The 18,429-nt window shown below is 47.6% G+C and overlaps 1 pseudogene; it reads right to left on the bottom strand.

Moving 5' to 3' along the window:
- Positions 1–6,331: 6,331 nt before the first annotated feature.
- On the bottom strand, positions 6,332–6,922 carry LOC133282133 (olfactory receptor 8U3-like; annotated as a pseudogene).
- Positions 6,923–18,429: the final 11,507 nt, after the last annotated feature.

Here is an 18,429-nt window from a genome sequence, read left to right as displayed (position 1 = left end):
TGCCCTACCGTTTCGTACTGTGCCATACCGTTCCGTACCGTACCATATAATTTCATTATATGTAATTTTATTTCATTTCATTTCATGTCCATTTGATGTCAGTTTGTGCTGTACGGTGCCCTACCGTGCTGTTTCGTGCCGTGCCATACCGTACCATGCCCTACTGTTTCGTACCGTGCCGTACCGTACCATGTCATTTCATTTCATTTCATTTCATTTCATTTCATTTCATTTCATTTCCATTTGATGTCATTTTGTGCCGTGCCATTCTGTACCGTACTGTGCCGTACCGTGCCGCGCTATATGGTACCATGCCCTGACGTTTGGTAATGTGCCGTACGCTACCGTACCATACCATATATTTTAATTATATGTAATTTCATTTCATTTCATGTCCATTTGATTTCATTTTGTGCCGTACCGTTGCATACCGTACCGTGCCCTACCGTGCCGCGCCATACCATGCCATGCCCTACTGTTCCGTTCCGTACCGTACCATGTCATTTAATTTCATTTCATTTCATTTCATGTCATTTCATGTCATTTTGTGCCGTACCTTTGCGTACTGTACTGTGCCGTACCGTGCCGTGCGATACCGTACCATGCCCTACCGTTTCATACCGTGCGATACTGTTCCGTACCATACCATATAATTTAATTATATGTAATTTCATTTCATTTCATTTCTTTTCATTTCCATTTGATGTCATTTTGTGCCATACAGTGCCATACCATTGCGTACCGTACTGTGCCGTGCCGCGCCATATTGTACCATGCCCTACCATTTCATACCGTACCATACCATATAATTTAATTATATGTAATTTCATTTCATTTGATTTGATTTCATTTGATTTCATTTCATTTCATGTCCATTTGCTGTCATTTTGTGCCGTACGGTGCCTTACTGTTGCGTACCGTACCGTGCCCTACTGTGCCGAGCCATACCGTACCATGACCTACCGTTTCGTACCGTGCCCTACCGTTCCATGCCGTACCGTACCATGAGGAAGTGTGGACTGGATGATCAGGTAGTGAGGTGGACTGTGAACTGGCTGAAGGAGAGAAGCCAGAGAGTTGTAGTCTATGGGGCTGAGTCTAGTTGGAGGCCTGTAACTAGTGGAGTGCCTCAAGGGTCAGTACTGGGACCGGTATTATTTAATATATTCATCAAGGATTTAGATGAGGGAATTGAGTGTACTATCAGCAAGTTTGCTGATGACACTAAGCTGGGAGGAGTGGCTGACACGCCAGAAGGCTGTGCTGCCATCCAGCGAGACCTGGACAGGCTGGAGAGTTGGGCAGGGAATAACTTGATGAAATATAACAAGGGAAAGTGTAGAGTCCTGCATCTGGGCAGGAACAACCCCAGGTTCCAGTATAGGTTGGGGAACGACCTGTTAGAGAGCAGTGTAGGGGAGAGGGACCTGGGGGTCCTAGTGGACGCCAGGATGCCCATGAGCCAACACTGTGCCCTTGTGGCCAAGAAGGCCAATGGCATCCTGGGGTGTATTAGAAGGGCAGTGGTTAGTAGGTTGAGAGAGGTCCTCCTTCCCCTCTACTCTGCCCTGGTGAGATCCCATCTGGAATATTGTGTCCAGTTCTGGGCCCCTCAGTTCAAGAAGGACAGGGAGCTGCTGGAGAGAGTCCAGCGCAGGGCAACTAAGATGATTAAGGGAGTGGAGCATCTCCCTTATGAGGAAAGACTGAGGGAGCTGGGTCTCTATAGTTTGGAGAAGAGGAGACTGAGGGGTGACCTTATAAGTGTCTATAAATATATAAAGGGGGAGTGTCACGAGGACGGAGCCAGGCTCTACTCGGTGGCAAACAATGACAGGACAAGGGGTAATGGGTACAAACTGGAACACAAGAGGTTCCACTTAAACTTGAGAAAAAACTTCTTCTCAGTGAGGGTGACGGAACACTGGAACAGGCTGCCCAGGGAGGTTGTGGAGTCTCCTTCCCTGGAGACATTCAAAACCCGCCTGGACGCATTCCTGTGTAACATTATCTAGGTGTTCCTGCTCCGGCAGGGGGATTGGACTAGATGATCTTTCGAGGTCCCTTCCAATCTCTAGCATACTGTGATACTGTGAAGCAAGGCAGGTGTAGAAGTGAACTTTGTTGTTAACAAAGAAGAAAGTTTCTTGTTATCCCCAGCTAATTAATCTCTGATGGCTTGTTATGAAGAATGAGGGAAGTCACATCCAAGTCTTCTGAGAAGCTTTCATGGTGATGAGGAAGCTTCCTTGCTAAACCCCAGAAGGTCTTGTTAAAGCTGATGACTCCTGGAAGGGTGGTTGGTCCCCAAGGACCACTTCTTGCTTTGGCAAAGTGAGCAGCATCACTTGTGATGGAAACAGCTGTGAGTGCTTGCATTGTAAAAGCCTGGATCTCTGGCCTGCTGGAGGGCTTTCTGTGCCCATACAAGCTTGGTCCTACTCTCTCTTTAAAGACACATCCCTGTCTTCATGACATGTGCAGATAATGTGGTTCTTCCTAATGGGGTGCTTGGTCCCTTCCTGCTTTTGACCCCTAATAAAGGGAGCTGGGGAAGCTCATTGCATTTCTCCTCACCTTTGGACCTGCTCAAGGACACCTCATACTTTAAACTTCTTGTCATTATTTGCCTTGGGATGGATTTGCTTGTGTCTCTTAAGCTGTGAGGCAAGTTGAAGTCCACTACATCCATCCTCCGTGCCTGACTGGGTTTAATAAATGTGGTGTTCCAACCATTATGTGTTTAGTATTGGAGAATAAGCATGGGAATGGGGTCACCTGACTCAACATCTGAAATTCCTTGTCTAGTTATGAGATAGTCAGGTCCCTTCTAGAATGGATGGGAATAAGAGGATGCTTTATCACATCCTAGGACAGTTGGTGAGGATGGATGTGGTCCAGAGCAGGTCTGAACATCAGAAGGACTTGTACCATGCACTCTCTGTCCATGGTATATGCATCTCTGAATATCTTTCTCTGGATTAATGTAATTCCAGTCAGGATGTGAAGGCCTCCTGGAGGTCTAACTGGATCAGCTGCCTCCCTCAAACCTATTTTCAGTTTGTTTTAATCCAGAAGACAGGACAAGAGGAAACTGCCTCAAGCTGCGCGAGGGCAGGTTTAGATGGAGCTGAGGAACAATTCCTGCCCCAGAGGGTGCTCGGGCATTGGAACGGGCTGCCCAGGGCAGGGCTGCACCAACCATCCCTGCAAGTGTTCACACACTGTGGAGATGTGTCCCTCAGTGCCATGGGTTAGTGGTGGCCTTGACAGGGCTGGGAATGGTTGGACTGGATGAGCTTGAAGGGCTTTTCCTACCTGGTTGATTCTAAGAGTCTAAAAGGAGCCCAGTTCATGCAGCCTGACCCCAGCCTCTGATGGGGATGGAAACACAGTGAGGGGAGGTTGCTCTATGTGTGTGTGTGTGTGTGTTCAAACTTGAACTCTTGAAACTGCTCTCTTTATCTGAACAAATACTAGAGATACAGAAACACACCTTCACTGAGCACAGGTGGAGACACAAAACTCTGATTGAATGACCCAACTTTTATTCATCTAAATTTGAAGAATGTGAAACTACTTCAGAACTCCTAATCCCTCCTCCCAACAGTCTTGAAAGAGTTAATTTAGTTTTCCTTTCAGTTGGACTAAAACTTCATAAAGGGGGAAAAATTAAAGATAATTGAAGGACTAAGAAACCACTTTTTTTGCATGTTTTCTTATAAGTGGTGGTGGAAACTATCACTTAAGTTGCAGGGAAGGAGTCAGATGCAATGAGATGCCCCAGGTCAGGTTTGGTCTCCCTTATATAGAAATGTGGTGCCATTTGCTCTGTCCTGAAGTGGCCAGGACCTTGGCAAGCACTTGACATGTACATCATGCAACCTTCAGAAGGGTTGGGTCATTCTGGAGCAACATCTGAAAGCTCAGAGGGAGACCCAGGGGCATTTCCATGGTGTTAATAGTCAGTGTTCAGGCAACTGAACTCTGTCCCAGAGGCCTTTATGCTTCCTGACATGGTTCATCCAATCTGACCCACTGTACCCATGCTCATGTGAATGTTTCACTGGGATAATGGTCTAGGACTATGGAATTATGTCTGTGTGGTGCAGACATCATAGTGAAGAAATAACTGGGACAGCTCAGGACCAGACACACGTTACTTCATGACTTCTGGTTACCCAAAGCAGTGGTAAATGCCCCATCCCTGGCAGTGTTCAAGGCCAGGTTGGACGCAGGGGCTTGGAGCAACCTGCTCTAGCAAAAGGTGACCCTGCCTGTGGCAGGGGGTTGGGACTGGATGATCTGAAGGGACTATATGGTATCTAATGATGAGAATTGCTGTTAGGTTAACAAGGCTGTCATATGAATATCATCTTTAATGTTCATGTCAATAGAGGCCCGGTTTTGAATCATCTCCACAAAAACCAATGTTCTTCTCCAAAACATTTAGGCTGATCTAACAGCACCTGAAGCACAGGGCAAAGAGACCCATGTCCAGCTCTTCCTGCCAAAAAGGTGCTTGCTATTTGAGGTATCAGAACCATTTATGCAGAGGACCCCTGTCATGTATTTGACGTGGGAAGTTTGTGTCTACAGCTAGGGGTGGCTGCATTTTATAGATCCCTTTTCTGCAAAGATTGAAACAGAATTCGTACGATGATGCTCTCAGTAGAAAATGTGTTTCCAAAACCTCAAGCCTGTTTCTTGTGTTGCTGGAATTCACCATGCTGCCTCCCTGGCATCTTAAACTGAGGTTTCTATTGCCAGCTCACTGAGCAGGTTCCTCCACACAGGACTATGGCAATCCAGTCCTCTATGAGTGAAGTAGCATCCAGTCTGGGTAAATGTTTGAGCATTTCACTTGTCTCTGCTTTGGAAGCTTTCTTAAACCCAAGAGGAAATAAGGACACCAGAGTGGGATAATTCATCAGACAGTGATGAGCCCTACACAGGACACTGCTCATTTAGACTCCTGTTTCCACAGAAGCTCAGACCAGATGATCTTTTGAGGCCCAGCCTGGGCTTTCTGTGGCTCTATGATTCTATATGCATAGTGCAAGCCAAAATATCCAACAAAATGGAAGAAAACAAGATACGGTGAAAGTTTTGAAGGAAGCTCTCTGATATCCAAGGTGCCAAGCCCTTTAGCGTTTAATGATACAGATTCTGGCTCCTTCTTTGACTGCAGGTCGAAGCCACGTTGCCCCCACACCTATGACAGTTTATGCTTTCATACTGTTGTTTTTCTGAGCACATAAAAATTCTGTTCACCATCCATATACTTTCTCAATATAAGTTAATTCTCACTCACAACAGCTAAAGGAAAGCTATTCTCCCCATCGGTGTGTTTTGGCTTTATTGAGACCCAGACAGCTCTCAGTTACCATCAGTTCTGTGTTCAGGTTTGTCTTTCATCTATGGAAGCTTCCTACAAACCAAATTCTTATATGAAATAGACAGTTTGGTTTTCCCGGTGTGCTTGAGCATGAGCAGGGCATGGACATGGGATGTAGGTGCTTATCTCCAAGTGGAATTCCATTTCTCTCACCATTTAGGTAAAAGGTTATTTCAGATGAATGTAAAACACCACTTACAATGAGTGGGAGGAGATCTTGATGTGCCCAAAATGTCCCTAACACTGGGTGGTCTCAGCACAGTTCATCATCCTCCATTATGAATTATATTGTCTGCAACTTTTTACTTTAAATGAAATCTCTTGTGAAGCTGCAGCCTGGGGAGGGATTCCCCTTGATATTCAAAGGTGCAGCTTGAGATCTTGATTCCCACCAGTTTCTTCTCTTTGAAAGGCACAAACAAATGCAATGAATCTTCTGAAACCTTTTCTCTGACTCTTTTTCAGCAAGCAAATGTAAAACTACACTTGCTCTTCCCTCCCACCCCAGCAGCTTTAATAAAGAGCTCACAGGTAAGAGTGAGGAATTTTATTGGAGCTGAGGGACAAGGTCAAGAATCTTGCAAGAAGAAGACATCTTTATCAGTGACAAAAGTTATAACTGAGCAAAGCTGATTGGTGTTTCCTGTGAGGGAAAGAGGCCTGGGATAGTTGAGGATAATTTCTTCCTACAGGCTGCTAACTATGAAATGAATTGAAGTTTGAGGTTCCTCTCCTTTTGGTTTCCTTCCAAGGAAGGAAGATGTGATTCTGGGGATCTATATCTCATTAAAAACCGTAATTGAGTTTTGTGCAGGAAGTGTGGAAGAATCTACATCAAATCATGGGGATTATTGGGAAAAATTCCATTGTTTTAGTGCCCCATAGGATTTCTGACTTGAGATGAACTGTTCATGTCCTGGATGACAGAACGCTTCAGTGTTGCCAGCAGCTGAAAAAGCTCCTCCTGCATTTCACCAGAGACCCCATCACCTCCCTGTTCCTCAGGCTGTAGATGAAGGGGTTGAGCATGGGGATGAGCACAGCATAGAAGATGGAGGCCACCTTATCCAGGCTCCTGTGGCTAGAAGGAGGTTGTAGGTACATGAAGAATCCTGTCCCAGAGTACATGGAAACAGCCATCAAATGGGAGGCACAGGTGTGGAAGGCTCTGGCCCTGCTCTGTGCTGAGCACATCCTCAGCACAATGTGGATGATAGAGATGTAGGAGAGCAAAATGATCACACTTGCAAACACTGCATTGACAGTGAATAAAGCAAAGATGACCATCTCACTGCTGTGCGTGTCAGAGCACACGAGCTTCAGCACAGGAACTTCGTCACAGAAGAAGTGGTTGATGTGGTTGGGACCAGAGAAGGAACCTCCAAACACACACCATGTGTATGTGATGGCACTGAGGAAGGCAAATAGGTAGGATGTTGCTATCAGCTGCTAGCAGACGTGGCTGGAGATGATAGTCACATAAAGCAGGGGCTGGCAGATAGCAACATGCCGGTCATAGGCCATCATGGCCAGGAGGTGACACTCAATAGTAGCAAAGAAAGCAAAGGTGAGGAACTGCATCATGCAGCCGGTGAAAGAAATGGTTTTGTCCTCTGATAACAGGTCTGCCAGCATCCTGGGGGAGATGAGTGTGGAATAGCAGATGTCAGTGAAGGCAAAAGTGAGGTGAGGAAGAAGTACATGGGGGTGTGGAGGCTGGGAGACACCCGAACCAAGACGGTGTTCCCAACGTTCCCCACCAAAGTGACAATGTAAATCAATAGAAACAAGGCAAAAAGTGGGGTCTGTGCATATGGGTTGTCTGTAATTCCCAAGAGGATGAATTGAGTCTGTGTGTGATTTCCTCCCATGACCAGGTGTTACCTGCTGAGAGAAAAGGAATTAAAACATCACACTGATTAAAAAGAGATATTCAGGAGTGGATCTAGCTACAGTCAGTCACTAGTTTAACTTTGACGTTTTGGTGGAATTAATATAGTTTACTGTATTTTCTATCCCACATTATATATATGTTTTTCACTTGTGGTACTTTCAATAGGACAGGGAGAACGTAGAAGCAACAAATGGAACTTGTTGCTGGGATAGATAAAACTATGGATTTATTTAAACACGTGTGTTTTCAGGTATGCTGAAAGAATCAGATCTTTATTCACTTTTGGTTTGGCAGCAATTTGTGCTGGAAGACACCTCACAGGGACCTCATAGCAGTGAATGTAAACCTGGAGCAAGAGAAAGCCCCAGTCTCAGTGAAATCCCATCTTACACATTAATGCCCTCTAAATATATTGCCTTGACTTTTAACTATCATTCATGTCACCCAATGGCATTTATCAAACTATTTGAGATCATTTACAACAGATAATATTAACATTGGTTAAATGGACAATAAAACATCCTAAACCCATGGGCACTAATTTGCTTCCTTAAAAACAGAGTTGATATTTAAAACACGCTGATTCCAAATTCTGATTTGTTAGTGATTATATTCTGTTGGCAATCTGAAATTTTTATTTCTTTATAACAAAGTAAGATTCCTCCTCATTTAACACTTGAACAAATTAGTGCATCTGCTTTAGCTGCCTATGCAAAGGAAACACAACCTGCATCAGACATTACTCCCTCTTCTTATAAAGGAAACCCACGTTGGTAAGGCTGTTTTCTGACACAGCTTTACCGAAGAGGATGCGAGAACATGCAGACACAAGCCCACCGCCTCAGTGCAGGTGAGGCTCTGCTTTTTGTTGTTGTTACCTCCTGTGCCTTCCCTCTGCCACCGAGTGATGGGAGCCAAGGATTTATCCCCATCGCAGCAGAGAACATCTATGTGCCAGCACCAGCTCTGTTAAGCACCTGATATGAGGAGAGGGGAGCTCCTGCCACACTCCAAGAGCCCAGCTTGTGGTGCTGGGGCTGTAAATACAGTTGCATGTGCTCTCCTGGGAGGAAGCCTCCAGGGCTGCTCATGCTTTAGGAGAGGAAAACAAAAGGAAAGGAAAAGCAAAGGGTGTGAAATCAACTCTGAAGGCCCTGTGGTGCTTGGGCATCTGAGAGACATGGAGTGGGTGAGCCGTGCCTGAGCACAGCTGCACAGCAGCAGTGATGAGCAGCTCATAGCATGCTTCCTACATACTTGGGGACCATGCAAATGTTTTGGTCTGAACATACTGACACAATGAAAATGCGTTTAGAGACATTCCAGATCTTGCACACAGTCCTCAAAAGGGACATGAAGAACAAGTGACTCCATCTCTGGAGCTGCTGATGCTCCTCTGTGGAGGGTGAACCCAGTTTTCCAGCCCAAATGGGGTTATTCACATGTAGTGCCTGGAATTCCAGCAGCTGAGCGGGTGCCTCAGGACTTCCACTGTATTCAAGGATGAAAAACAGGCATTTTGAGGCAGGGAGGAATTGTCCCAGGGTGAACTAACAGGCCTTTATCCCGCTGACCAGCCTCAGCTGGGGCTCCATCCCCACCTTCTTCCTTTTGTTCCCCATCTCTATTTAAGCTCAGAACAGGCAGATTGAGCTTTACTAGAGGAGTTCTGGTTTCCAGTTCAGTAGGAGTTCAGCACACCTATGCAATCTTTTGGTGGTCACTTAGGATTTCTCATATATCTTTCTAGAAATTTTTTCACCTGATCCTGAAAAAGGGATTGACTCGACCTGACTTGGCTTGGTCTTGAATCTGCCTCCTCATCACCAGCTTTCCTGATGCTCTGGAGACTTGGTTGAACGTGGTCCATGTCTCTGTTCCTGCCCTGCTTCTCTTGCTCAGGTGCTGTGAGATGGTTCCTGCACACCAGGGTGTTCTCCTTTGGTTCCATTTAGACAGATAAAGGAGACAAACCCCTGTGGCAGACCCCAGGCTCCTGCAGAGTAGAACCCATCACCCTCTGCACGCAACAGCCCAGCCAGTGCTCACTGCTCTGACAGTCGTTTTCCATCCAGAACATGTCCCTACATGAGCAAATTAGGAGGTAGCTTTTCAGTGATGAAAATAGAGTAACAAATTGATCCTTACATTCAAGCATTGTTATCTTTTCCTTAGTGCCTTTTCCTTTACCAAGTATAACATTAGACTTTCAGTCTTCAGTAGATTGGCAACACTTTGGTTCGGAAGTATCTTTGGTATGATGTTAATCTGCTGTTTTGTGACAGAGGACACCAGAGCTTCACTTTTACCAAGCACTTTGGCTTCCCCAGCCTCTTCCTTAGGCTTCCAGGCTTGGTTTGCAACCATTTCTAGGTCTTACTTTCTTCCTACGACTTGTTTGTGCAACAAGACCACAGACAATCCGATTTATCTACACTCTTTTATTGCCCGTAGTGGTTATTTTTTTTCCCCTATGTCTTGGTCTTTTCTGATCTACACTTACCATTATTACCTGGCTCCTTGCTAGCCTGCCAAAAATCTTCCAAAACTGTCAGCATCTCCAGGTGGTAGTTTAAAACCTGCATTAAGACTTAAAACCTGCATTCTTTCAAACTGCAAACTCCAGCACCTCACTGCTCACCATGGGGCAGGATGAAGGATGCTGGCACTCTGCAGGAAATGGGAGACATTCTCATATGGATGCTGATGGCTTCTGCCCCTGCTGGTGCCCTGGTGATGGAGGCACAGGGCAAGGGCTGAAATCCATCCCTGCTCTGCATGCAGCTGGCTCCAAACTGGGACTCACCTTTCACTTCTTAGGGATCAGTGCTTAAATCCTTCTTATGTCCATCATAGCGGAGAGGAGAGCCTCTGCCCCCCATGTCCTGCAGGGTGGCCACGAGGGCAGTGTGAGCAGTGAGAGCATTTGGGACCAGGACTGATGCAAAGCAAGGAGGGACCATATCTGTGCACACCCCCCTATGTCCACCACATCCATACACATCCATACACATAACCCATGCCCTGTGGCCCCGTCCATCTCCTGCTGTGGCTGCAGGGCTGGTATTGAGCAGGGAGATGAGGAGGTGAGAGTGGCAGAGCTGACAGCAGGAGGAGGATGGAGGATGCTCATCTGCAACATCGCACCATGTCCTGTGGCTCCTGTGAATGGTTTTACTGCTGGAGAGAGAAGGAAAGGGGAGGATGTGGCTCTGGAAAGAATTGGAACCCAAAATGATGCCCAGACTGTGGGGGTTTGCTCCCAGTGTGCACTGCCAGGGGATCCGGATGATCTCTGCTGTGAATCCGTGTGACATGCACTTTCCTTTCATGTTTGGCTGTAGAAGGAGGTTCCCCATAATCCCCATGAAGGCTTTAACCTGTCAGAGGGGAGACTGAGATGAGCTCTTAGGCAGAAGCTCTTCCCTGGGAGGGTGCTGAGGCGCTGGCACAGGGTGCCCAGAGAAGCTGTGGCTGCCCCATCCCTGGCAGTGTTCAAGGCCAGGTTGGACACAGGGGCTTGGAGCAAGCTGCTCCAGTGGAAGGTGTTGGGATTGGAGCTGGAGGAGCTTTAAGCTCCCTTCCAAGCCAAACCAGTCTGGGATTCTATGAATCCCCTCAAATACAGCCAACAGCATTCTATTACCTACAGAACATGATGTCCAGTTCATTTCTTAGTGTCAGAGTTGTGAGGAGCAGCCTGCCAACACCTTCCTGACCTTGAGTGGGGAAAACCATGGATATAATAGAATCATAGAATCATAGAATCGTTAGGGTTGGAAAGGACCTTAAGATCATCCAGTTCCAACCCCTCTGCCGTGGGCAGGGACACCTCACACTAAACCATGGCACCCAAGGCCTCGTCCAACCTGGTCTTGAACACCGCCAGGGATGGAGCATTCACAACCTCCCTGGGCAACCCATTCCTGTGCCTCACCACCCTCACAGGAAAGAATTTCCTCCTTATATCCAACCTAAACTTCCCCTGTTTAACTTTTAACCTGTTACCCCTTGTCCTGTCACTACAGTCCCTACTGAAGAGTCCCTCCCCAGCATCCCTATAGGCCCCCTTCAGATACTGGAAGCTGCTATGAGGTCTCCACGCAGCTTCTCTTCTCCAGGCTGAACAGCCCCAACTTCCTCAGCCTGTCTTCATACGGGAGGTGCTCCAGTCCCCTGATCACCCTCTTGTCCCTCCTGTGGACTTGTTCCAACAGTTCCATGTCCTTTTTATGTTGAGGACACCAGAACTGCACACAATGCTCCAGGTGAGGTCTCACCAGAGCAGAGCAGAGGGGCAGGATCACCTCCTTTGCCCTGCTGGTCACGCTCCTTTTGATGCAGCCCAGGATACAGTTGGCTTTCTGGGCTGCAAGCGCACACTGAAGCCGGCTCATGTTCATTTTCTCATCAACCAACACCCCCAAGTCCTTCTCCGCAGGGCTGCTCTGAATCTCTTCCTACCCAACCTGTAGCTGTGCCTGGGATTGCTCCCACCCAGGTGTAGGACCTTGCACTTGGCATGGTTAAACTCCATGAGGTTGGCATCAGCCCAGCTCACAAGCGTGTCGAGGTCCCTCTGGATGGCATTCCTTCCCTCCAGGGTATCAACCGAACCACACAGCTTGGTGTCATCGGCAAACTTGCTGAGGGCGCGCTCAATCCCACTGTCCATGGCAGCGACGAAGATGTTGAACAAGACCGGTCCCAACCCCGATCCCTGAGGGACGCCACTCATTACTGGTCTCCAGCCGGACATTGAGCCATTGACCACAACTCTTTGTGTGCGGCCATCCAGGCAGTTCTTTATCCACCCAGTGGTCCATCCATCAAATTGATGTCTCTCCGATTTAGAGACAAGGATGTCGTGTGGGACGGTGTCGAACGCTTTGCACAAGTCCAGGTAGATGACATCAACTGCTCTACCCCTGTCCATCAGTTCTGTAGCCCCACCATAGAAGGCCACCAAATTGGTCAGACAGGATTTCCCCTCAGTGAAGCCCTGCTGGCTGTCACCAAGCACCTTGTTGACTTTCATGTGCCTTAGCATGCCTTCCAGGAGAATCTGCTCCAAGATGTTGCCAGGCTCAGGGGTGAGACTGACTGCTCTGTAATTCCCCGGGTCATCCATTTTCCCCTTCTTGAAAATGGGGGTTATATTTCCCTTTTTCCAGTCATCGGGAACTTCACCTGACTGCCAGGATTTCTCAAACATGATGGCCAGCAGCTTCGCAACTTCATTCTCCAGCTCCTTCAGGACCCGCGGATGGATCTCATCAGGTCCCATGGACTTGTGCACGTTCAGGTTTTTAAGATGGCCTCGAACCAGATCCTCTCCTACAATGGGCGCAAGGTCTTCATTCTCACAGTCCCTGCGTCTGCCTTCCAAGACTTGGGTGGTGTGGTCAGAGCATTTGCAGTGAAGACTGAGGCAAAGAAGTCATTCAGAACCTCAGCCTTCTCCAAATCCTGTGGAGCCAGTTCTCCCGAGAGCTTCCTGAGGGGGCCTGCATTCTCCCTAGTCTGTTTTTTATTTGCTATGTACCTGTAGAATCCCTTCCTGTTATCTTTAATACCTCTAGCTAAGTTTAATTCTAACTGGGCCTTAGCTTTCCTAACCTGGTCCCTAGCTTCCCGGACAACATCCCTGTACTCTTCCCATGCCACCTGTCCTTGCTTCCACTTACTATAAGCCTCTATTTCGTTTGAATTTTCCTCAGGAGCTCCTTATCCATCCAAGGAGGTCTCCTGGCCCTCCTGCTGCACTTCCTTCTGGTTGGGATGCAACACTCCTGAGCTTGCAGCTGGTGATCCTTGAATATCAACCAAGAGTCTTGGGCCCCTCTGCCCTCTAGGGCTGTATCCCATGGAACCTTCCGAAGCAGGTTCCTGAAGAGGCCAAAGTCTGCTCTTTTGAAGTCCAGGGCAGTGAGCTTGCTGCACGCTCTCCTCACTGTCCTGAGGATCTCAAATTTGAGCATCTCATGATTGCTGCATGCAAGGCTGCATCACATTTCCAACGAGCCCTTCCCTGTTGGTGAGTACGAGGTCAAGCACGGCACCTCTCCTTGTGGGCTCCTCTGTTACTTGCAGAAGGAAGTTGTCTTCTACACAATCGAGGAACCTCCTGGACTGCTTGTGCCGGGCCGTACCGTCCTTCCAACAGATGTCAGGGTGGTTGAAGTCCCCCATGAGAACAAGGGCCTGCGAGCGTGAGGCTTTTCCTGTGTGTCTATGGAGTGCTTCATCCACAGATTCCCCTTGATCAGGCATCTGTAACAGATCCCCACCGTAATGTCCCCCATAGCTGTTCTCCCTTTAACCCTGACCCACAAACTCTCTGTGGACTGCTCACCTGTCCCCAGACAGAGTTCCATACTCCCCAGCCTATCCCTAACATAAAGGGCAACTCCCCCTCCTTGCTTGCCAGGCCTGTCTTTCCTAAAGAGCCTGTAACCTTCCATCCCAACACTCCAGTCATAGGAGCCGTCCCACCATGTTTCTGTGATTCCCATTATATCCCCATAGACACACGCGCATCTCTAATTCCTCTTGTTTGTTCCCCATGCTACGGGCGTTTGTATGGAGGCATCTGAGCCGAGCTCCAAATGAAGCCATCTCATTGGCTGGAGCGGCTGGAATATCTCTACATTGCTCCGAGCATTTATTATAGGTTCTGGCAACTGACTGGGTGTGTTGGGATGGAATGATGCCCCCTCCCCAAACACATCTAGTTTAAAGCCTTTTAATACCTGAGCTGGAGGAGGTAACAGAAGTTAAGTGCACTGACTCTCTGTTAGACTCATCTGCCACACTGAGGGGAATCGTTCTCTCTGTGCTGGAACCTGACCAAAACTGCTAGTAGTGATAGGACAAAGGGGAATGGGTTAAAACTTAAATAGGGGAAGTTTAGGTTGGATCTAAGGAAGAAGTTCTTTCCTGTGAGGGTGGTGAGGCACTGGAATGGGTTGTCCAAGGTTGTGAATGCTCCATCCCTGGCAGTGCTCAAGGCCAGGTTGGACGAGGCCTTGGGTGATATGATTTAGTGTGAGGTGTCCCTGCCCATGGCAGGGGGTTGGAACTGGATGATCTTAAGGTTCTTTACAACCCAAACTATTCTATGATTCTGTAGACACCAAAACTGTATCAGAACTGCTGGGGATACCAGACCTGTATTGAACCTTTGGTCCTTCCCTCAGATCTTCAAGCTCGTTTGGGATGAACAGTTATCAACCAGGCAGTGGGGACAGTGGTCACTGCCTTACCTCAAGGCTGAGCCTCCTTTTTTTGGGATCTACTTTCGTTTAGTGCAATTTAGACACAAAACACCATGGTGCTGTCTCAGTCCTGGTATTAAAAAGCTGATACTTATTTGAATGAATTCTTGAATGCTCAGTCCATGCTTAAAATCACCTGACCCTGTTTGAAGAAAACCATTCGTTTCCCAAACTCCTGGCTGCATCAGCACCTCCAAGACCAGTTCTGCAGAGACCTACCCAGGAAGGTACTGGGCTAAAGCAAAGGCATGTGAAGTGGGAAAATCAATATAACAGAGGGAGAAATAACCCTCAATCAAATTTACAAAAGAAGAATAATTATAATTCAAAGATTATTGAAAAGAACTACATGAAGGCAAAAAGAGGCACTGAGAATACCTGGGTGCGCATGTCCAGGGTGAAAAATGCAGCTTGAAGTCCCAGAAGCAGACAGCTGGGTACTGCACTTGCTCCATCAGCTTCGTCAGGGGACCGAGGCCAGCAGCACCCTGGGTGTTCAGGAGGGAGGAAGACCCCTGATCCTCCCTCCTAACAGCACTCAGGCCCTTTACACCCCTACTTAAATTCTCAGCAGAGCAGAGGCTCAGATATGACTCGTCCCCATTTAGCACAAGGGCTTTGTTGACCAACAGACTGTCAGAGCTTTATTTCACAGAATCCCAGCCTGGTTTGTGTTGGAAGGGACCTTAAAGCTCCTCCAGCTCCAACCCCTGCCACGGGCAGGGACCCCTTCCACTGGAGCAGCTTGCTCCAAGCCCCTGTGTCCAACCTGGCCTTGAGCACTGCCAGGGATGGGGCAGCCACAGCTTCTCTGGGCACCCTGTGCCAGCGCCTCAGCACCCTCACAGGGAAGAGCTTCTGCCTAAGAGCTCATCTCAGTCTCCCCTCAGGCAGGTTCAAGCCATTCCCCTTGGCCTGTCCCTACAGGCCCTTGGCCAAAGCCCTCCTGCAGGTCTTTTGTAGCCCACTTCAGACACTGGAAGCTTCTCTGATGTCTCCAAGCAGCTTCTCTTCTCCAGGCTGCACAGACCCAATGTTCTCAGCTTGGCTCCATACAGGAGCTGCTCCAGCCCCTGAGCATCCTTGTTGCACCTCTGGACTTGCTCCAGCAGCTCCGCGTCCACTTTGTGTTGAGGACACCAGAGCTGTATCAAATCCTCTTGACCTTCCCCCAGTTCATCATTGAGGAAATGCTTAGAAAGCAGGCAATGGAGACAGTGGTCAGTGCCTTATGTGAAGTCTGAGCCTCCTTTTTGTGGGCTCTGCTTTCATTTAGAACAATTTAAACACAAAACACATGGTGCTGTCTCAGTCCTGCTATTAAATACCTGATACTTATTTGGATGAATTATTGAAGGTTCAGGTCACGATTGAAACCACCTGAACCTGTTTGAAGAGAACCATTCGTTGTGCTGCTTCTCCATACCCTGCACTTGCTGTGTGATCTCCTTATCTGTAATAATGACCGATAACAACCAATGATGGCCAGTAATGCTCAATTCCACAATCACATATCCCACATATTCCTTCCTTACCTCCACAGTACTGAAGGGCTCCAAATGTGCTTTCAAACCCTGCAGAGATGTGGCAGCAGCTTTCGCTCCCACAGCCTCCTCAGAGCCCCCTTCACCTCCTTGTTCCTCAGGCTGTGGATGAGGGGGTTGGGGTGAGGATGCAGTAACACAGCGACACCAGCTTTGCCTGATCCCATGAGGATGCCTCATGAGGCTGGACGTAGGTGAGGATCCCGGGTGCGTAGAAGCTGGTGATGGCAGCCAAGTGGGAGGCGCAGGTAGAGAAGACCTTCAGCCTCCTCGTGGCCAAAGGGATCTGCAGGACGGTGCGGAGGATGTAGGTGTAGGACACCAGCATCATCAGGAGAGGGCCCACGGTGTTTAACACAGCATGGTAAACCTGGAAGACCTCATTTGTGCTTGTGTCCGAGCAGGAGAGCTGCAGGAGGGTGGGCAGCTCACAGAAGAAGTGGTTGATGCTCCTGGCCTGACAGAAGGACAACCTCCCCGCCAGCGTGATGTGCACCAGGGAGGTGAGGAACCCGATGGTGTACACCAGCACCATCACGCCATAGCAACGCGCCCTGGTCATGGCAATGGTGTAGAGCAGGGGCTTGCACACAGCCGTGTATCGGTCGTAAGCCATTACCCCATAGAGAAAGCTCTCACAGATAGCCAGAGCCACGAAAATATACATCTGGGCAAAGCAACCCCAAAAGGAGATGTGGCTTCTCCCCAGCAGGAAGGTCTCCAGAGCTTTTGGGATGATGGAGGAGGAAAGGCAAACATCCATGCAAGATAAGTGGGTCAGGAAGAAGTACATGGGGGTGTGGAGGTGGGGGTCAGTGTTGATCAGCAGGATCATCGTCAGGTTCCCCAGCACCATGAAAACATAGAGGGATAAGAAGACTGTGAAGATGGTGGATTGTAGCTCTGGGGCATCAGAGGAACCCAAGAGGATGAAGCCGGAGAGAACCGTGAGGTTTCCTGTATCCGTCATTTCAACAAGTTGATGGATTTGGATTGAAATGAAAGGGATCACTGAAATACATCCCTACAAGAGAAATAATGTGGAAGTTTAGTTGGAGTATAATCCACAAAGTAAATTCAATAGAAAACGGTGTATTTGTAATGGTGTATTTCTGTCTGTAGCTCAAGATCTGAAGTCAAAGTGGTGAAGGAGCTCATTACCCGACCGGAAATTAAAAGAGAATAATTCTACAATGATTGATACATCACTAATGAAACAGCGAGAAACATCATGCATATCCAAACGTAATACAATAAAATCAAATAAGCACATCACAAAATGTGGAAAACAGAAAAAAAAATGTATTTTCTTCACTGATTTCTGTGAATTTGAAGGATTATTTTTCTCCCCTTTTTTTTTGTATTTTTCAGAGTGGATCCGTGCTCTTCTGTAGCTTCATTACTTGTGCTGTATCCTTTTCAACACCACACAAAGCCATGTACTTGAAATTTGTCTTAAGTTCTAAGTTTATCTGCTTTTGAAGAACCCCCACCCTGCACAATGTTAAGGGAAAGCGGTGGACTTGGCTCCAGCAGAGCTTTGTTGTGAATGCAGTGAGCTTCATATGACCAACCCAAATATCCACCTAAGGGTGTAAACCACAAAATATACCATATATAAACCAAAATTTTAAGGCTTTAGCTTGGACATTCTCATGCTAAAATATCGCTAAATCAGTTGTAGATGGGGTCAGGAACATTGGTGTTTTTGAGGCAAACCTACCCCATACTAGGGCACTTTTATTCACATCATGGGTTATCAAAGAATGGTTTGGATTGAAGGGAAATTAAAGCTCACCCAGCTCCAACCCCTGCCACGGGCAGGCACATCTTCCACTGGAGCAGCTTGCTCCAAGCCCCTGTGTCCAACCTGGCCTTGAACACTGCCAGGGATGGGGCAGCCACAGCTTCTCTGGGCACCCTGTGCCAGCGCCTCAGCACCCTCACAGGGAGAAACTTCTGCTTAACGGCTCACCTCAATATCCATTTTGTCATTTCACGTGACCAAACCTTGTGGTCTGGAGTTGAAATACCTGGAAATATCAGTTAACATTTCCTTAAACCCAGAAATAACACCAGAAATCATTTGCTAATATAAAACATGAGCTCAGATACCAGTTGGTTTGATGCCAGCAGGGCAAAGCCACCACCTTCTCCCTTTTGCTCTCTGAACCCTGAAATAAAGTTTATTGTTATGTTTAATAGCATTTCAATAATAAAATATATTAATTTCAAGTAATATTTAGAGTAACAATCACTTTGGACAACAACTTTCTTTCCAGTACACAGTCACTGTCAGGTTTCAGGCTGCAGCCA

This window comes from Pezoporus flaviventris, unplaced genomic scaffold (assembly GCF_033815535.1).
Source record: "Pezoporus flaviventris isolate CSIRO_AGI_PZ_B2104156 unplaced genomic scaffold, CSIRO_AGI_Pfla_v1 ptg000115l, whole genome shotgun sequence".
In the NCBI taxonomy this organism is placed as follows: Eukaryota; Metazoa; Chordata; class Aves; order Psittaciformes; family Psittacidae; genus Pezoporus; species Pezoporus flaviventris.
The sequence above is the reverse complement of the archived record's forward strand: the minus strand, read 5'-3'. Positions and strand labels throughout refer to the sequence as shown.